This window comes from Danio rerio, chromosome 6, assembly GCF_052040795.2.
Source record: "Danio rerio strain M-AB ecotype USA chromosome 6, GRCz13ab, whole genome shotgun sequence".
NCBI lineage: Eukaryota > Metazoa > Chordata > Actinopteri > Cypriniformes > Danionidae > Danio > Danio rerio.
The window spans coordinates 34,479,404-34,485,000 of NC_141026.1; the positions used below are offsets into that span (position 1 = coordinate 34,479,404).

Sequence of the window (5,597 nt, forward strand, 5' to 3'; positions counted from 1 at the left end):
TCTGCCCAGCCAGTTGGCATTTCTGTTCAGAGTTCATGTTCTCCCCGTGCTCACGTGGGTTTTCTCGGGTCCTTGGATTTAACTGAGCTCAAACTTCCCGGGGAGGGAGCCCCGGGCTCGAGGATCTTACAAGCTCAGTGCTCTCTCCCGAGACAGCATGCCAATCTAGCTTTATTACCAATCATCAGCTAAGTGTGAACTCTTGAAACACTGACAGAATTCCTTTACATGCAGTTGATCTCCAAAATAGTCAATTGACTTTTAAAAACTTGTTTTTATTGACCAACATTAGAAGTGAACTGCCTCACCATTTTAACAACATGGCTTTTTGTATCCCCATACATTATGTTGTTCTGTAGTCCGCCATAGTAGTTTTAAGTATCTGCCTACTGCATAAGCGTATAATACGCATAAAAGCACATTCATCATTTTTAAAAACTTTCACCTTGAAAACCATTTTTCAAAGTTTGTATCTTCAAGCATCCAAAATGCTGTTGCTCAATGGGCAAAAAAGTTTAAAATTTTTAGTTGTCATGCAAAGTACTCTTGGTCTCAATAGTATCCACAATCATTTTGGAAGATGAAGGAATAATGGATAGTAAACCATTGTTATCATATTTGTAGGAATAGCTAACATTACAATGCTAGCCGGCAGCAAGCTCTCTGCAACTCTCACACAGTCACTCACGGAAGTAAGCAGAGCTGCACTCGAACAGTAGCTGGATGGGAGACCACATGGGAGAGATAGGTTGCCGCCGTAAGTGGTGTTAGTGATGCCCGCTCAAGTATATTGATGGGGACTCTATACTGCTCTGTGAGTGGCGTCTTTCGGATGAGATATTAAACCAAAGTCCTGACTCTCTTTTGTCATTAAAAATCCCAGGATGTCCTTCAAAAAAGAGTAAGGGTTTAACCCTGGCGTCCTGCCCAAATTTGCCCACTGGCCTCTTTCCATCAAGGCCTCCTAACAATCCCCAAATCATAATTGGCTTCATCACATGTGGATGCAGCACACTGGTGGTGGATGAGGAGATTCCCTTAATGTGTAAAGTGCTTTGAGTGTCTAGAAAGTTGCTATATAAATGTAAGGAATTAGTTATTATTATGAGTCAAAAATAGAGATTTTTTTTTCTCTTATGCCAGAAATCATTAAATATTAAGTAAATATCGTGTTCCAAAAAGACATTGTGTAAATTTTCTACAGTAAATATATCAAAACTTTACTTTTGCTTTGTAATATTGAATGCTAAGAACTTAATTTGGCCAAGCAATTTTCTCAATATATATATATATATATATATATATATATATATATATATATATATATATATATATATATATATATATATATATATATTTTTTTTTTTTTTTTTTTACCTTCATATTCCAGATTTTCAAATAACTGTATCTGTAACATTGTCCTGTCCTAAAAAACCATACATTAATGCAAACATCAATTTATTCATATTTTAGATAATGTATAAATTTCAGATTAGCATTGAATACTGACTTTGTGGTCCAGGGTCACGTTTGGACTGATTAGAGTTCAATTTTAGTATCTCAACTTAAGACTAAACATTACTAAATTTACTAAACTAAAAAAAAAAAAAAAAGTCTTATTACCCTCCACATCAAAAGCGCCCCTCTCTGGTCATCTCCCCGCATGATCTCACATGACAGTAGAAAGAACAGTCACCTTGGAAAACAAAAGGTAATAGTTGTTAATCACTTTAATGAGGCATGACAAAATCACTGTCCATTTCTCACCCACAGCAAGGGAGCGTGATGGAACCAAACTAGATTAGTGATTAACTGTGTTTGTGGCGCATTGTACAAAGGTGCAGTGTCCCAGCGGCCTCTGCCTCCTGCTGGTCACGGATGCCCTGGAAGCTGGAGATGGGCCTGGGAATGAAGACAGTTAACGAAGGCAGAGATGGGGGACGTCACCAGGCCCCCAGAGGGAAGTAGCTACGTCCTGTCTGGATTCCCCACCGAGACGCAAAACGAGCAAGGCTTCATGCACCTGAGCAGGCCGAGGAGCTGCCTGGGGCACTGGAGAAGCTGTAACCGGTTCTTCCCTCCTCAGCTTGCCTCTGCTCTCCCCTATTTAACCATTTTGAGACTGCCTGTGAAAATCAGTGCTCAAAGAAAGAAAGAACCCAGCAGACACACAAACATCATATTAGAATAGTTATTAGGATAGATTTAGGTTGTGGTTTCAGGTGATAACGTCAGATGGACGTTATTGTGGTGCCATTCACACAACGTCAAGCTGTAAAATCATTAGATGTTGATATTTGGTTGATTTTAGGTTGGACGTTTGACATGGACGTTGGCCTGATGTTGAGTTCTGACGTCAACCCGATTTTCATTTCCAAACAAAATACCCCCAAGACGCTGGGCTACAATGTCAACCTGAGATCATGTTGACGTCCTGTGCCTGCTGGGAAGAACCAGTTTAAATCAACAGTGGGGGACAGTAACTAAATATTTTTGCTTAAATACTAAACTCAGTCGTATAGTGTGCATCTGCAATAGTCACATCACAAGATGTACAATGTCGAATCGGGATTATGGTTGAACATGAACAACAGTTTAGAACTAAGCATAAAAAGAAAGTCTAGCGTTTGCATGTGGATTTAGGGTCTGTGACTGCATTTTAAGCACATCTAAAGCATTCAGGTACAAAATTATAATGTTTTAAGCTTTAAAAAAGCTTAATTGTAATAATTGGTATTTATATAAAGACTATACAGTGTTAATTTATATTCAATTATTGAGTTCCTCTACCTGACCACTTTTAGAAACAACCAGAAAATCAAAGCACTGTTTATTATATTTTATGCAGATGTACGAATCTATGAAACCATCGAAATCTATCTGAAATTATTTATTTCGATGTATATAGCTGAAAAAAAAAATTTGTGTCAGCCCCCCTCCCCCCTCTTCCTAATATTGCACATCTGTCGCTCTTAACTACATTTTGAAGTATCTGAACTTAGGAGTATATCTGTATATCAGAGTATTTACATTTTTGGGAAACCTTTAACTTCACTGCATTCAAAAACAAAATACTGCATTTTTCACTCAGATTTCCTAAATGTAGATTAGTAAAAAGTGAGGATTATTCTATAAGACACAATATGTTGTTTGATATGTGCACAAGCTGAATTTTGTCAGTTAATGTGTTATTAATTAATAAATTAATTTGTGAATTATACTGACTTCTGTTCTCAAGTCAATCTCTCTCTAATTCAAATGCTCCATTCGCAGTGAGTCTCCAGTAAGCATTTCGCTAAATAGGGCAGGTTTTATTTAAAAATATTTAAAAGCTGCTGCATATAATAGATACAAACTACAATAGTATGGTTAACACATTTTTAACACATTACGTCCTTCCTTATATTTCTTTTTTATATTCATGTTTATTAATTTTTGCTATCTATGCTGGTATTTGTTTTATATTGTTATTTGCACATTTGAATTATCATACATTATAAATATGGCTATGAGAGATTTCAGTAAGGCCCTTTTCTTGTGAAATGAACATGCATCAATGAGTACTTTTATACTTATAATACTTAAGTACATTAAAAATCAAGTACTTCAGCAGTCCACAACAACAAATCAAGCCTAGCATCTATTTATCACCACTTTCAGGACTCCTGTAACTCTCCTTACCCCCCTTTTCCTCTTTCCTAGCCCTTCTCATGTCTCTCCACCCATACAGACTCCCAATGCAATATAAACTTGGCTGTCAGTGGGGCTTTTGTGATGTGGCAAACTTGCCATTGTAACGGACAGCTTGACAAATGCAGAGGGTGGTGGAGCAGCGTGGACTCTTCCCTGAGCCCGACGGGTATGTGGTTAGGGTGGGGGAGATGGGCACACAGTGACTTTCTCAAGGATAATGAGCCACTGAACGATGGCTAAAATGTTGCCGTCAACCTGCCCTTCTGCTACCGGCTAATTAGATAATTAGCAAGGTCCTAATTACGGGATCAAGGTGCAGGGAAACAATTAGCACGAAGTATTGCCACATAAAACGGAAATTTACGTTCTGCCAGAGCATATTTAATTTGAGTCTTCTCCTAAATATCTACATCCTCTTGCAAACGATCGTTTCACAAGTCTCTTATTATGCAGTGAACGAGTGATGTCATTTGTAAAAGGTTAATTTAGCTTGGTGCTAACTAGGATTGGCGCTAAGTGTTGAGTTGGAGGGTATTTATGAGGGAAATAGTTTGAAAATTGAGAATGGATGTGCATTATCTTTGTAAAATTCTCTTTTGTACTGGAGAGATAGTGTCATTTGTGAAAGGTTAATTTAGCTAGCCAGTAACTAAGATTAGCATAGAGAATTATCTGTTTGGAGGATGTTTATGTTGAAAATACTTTACTATAATTGTTTATGGAAGTGCATTATTTTTGTTATTATATTTTCCCTAGTTTAGTGAAGGGATAGAGTAATTTGATAAAGGTTTATTTAGCTAGGTGATAACTAAGATTAGCATCTAGAAGTGTCACTTTGAAGGATATTATCATCTAAAAAAATTTGGTTAGCTTGTATATATACAGTTGAAGTCAGAATAATTAGCCCCTCTGAATTATTATTTTATTTTTCTGTTTAACGGAGAGAACATTTTTTCAACTCATTTCTAAACATACACATTTAATAACTCATTTCTAATAACTGATTTATTTTATCTTTGCCAGTAAATAATATTTTACTAAATATTTTTCAAGACACTTTTATACAGCTTAAAATGATATTTAAAGGCTTAACTAGGTTAGTTAGGGTAATTAGGCAGGTTATTGTATAACGATGGTTTGCTCTGTAGACTGTCGAAAAAAAAAACTTATAGCTTGAAGGGGCTAATATTTTTGTCCTAATTTTTTTTTTTAACTTCTTTTATTCTAGTCAAAATAAAACAAATAGGACTTTCTCCAGAGGAACAAATATTATCAGACATAGAGTGAAAATTTCCTTGCTCTAATAAACATCTTTTGGGAAATATATAAAAGAAAAAAACTAATATTGTTCTTGTAATTTAAAAGCGTCATGATATTTTTAAAGGTAAATTTAATTAGGATTTAACATGGATTTGAGAAGATTAGATGACGTTTACAAGGAAAATGCTGAAGGAAAATTGTATTAAATTAGATTTCAGTTGTGTTGTCAGGTGACCAATAGTCACCAATGTTGCCAGCGTATAAGGACAGTGTTATTTTGACGTCCAAAAATTATATCAAATGACGTTGATATTTGGTTGATTTTTTTAGTTGTGTTGGAAAGTGACTAAAATCCAACATCGAGTCAAAATCTTAAACCAACGTCATTTTGACCACAAATACTGACAATTATTCATCTGGTATGGCAACCAAAAACGTCTGATAGACGTCATAGTTATAATGTTGACAACACATGAATTATTTAATAAATAATAACCCCTATTATTTGGTAAAGGACAGTGTCATTTTTTAAATTTAAATTTTAGTAATTGCTAGTTGAGGTTAGCATAGAGAAGAATAAAATTGAAGGATGTGCACAAGGACTTTCCGCTAGTAATTTCTCTTATGTAGTGAAAGGATGCTAT

The 5,597-nt window shown here is 35.6% G+C and overlaps 1 long non-coding RNA gene across 11 annotated transcripts in view; it reads left to right on the forward strand.

The window, feature by feature from the left end:
- The window catches only part of LOC147836401 (uncharacterized), a 122,497-nt gene that overhangs the window by 95,800 nt on the left and 21,100 nt on the right, over nucleotides 1-5,597 (forward strand). The window contains exon 5 of one of the 11 annotated variants that reach the window (XR_015493835.1): nucleotides 1,839-5,597. This exon is cut by the window's right edge and continues 84 nt beyond it. The exons of 9 other annotated variants lie outside the window; for them this stretch is intronic. This is a non-coding gene — a long non-coding RNA (uncharacterized LOC147836401). The remainder of the gene's footprint in view (nucleotides 1-1,838) is intronic. One more of the 11 variants, XR_015493836.1, reaches the window with a different exon arrangement.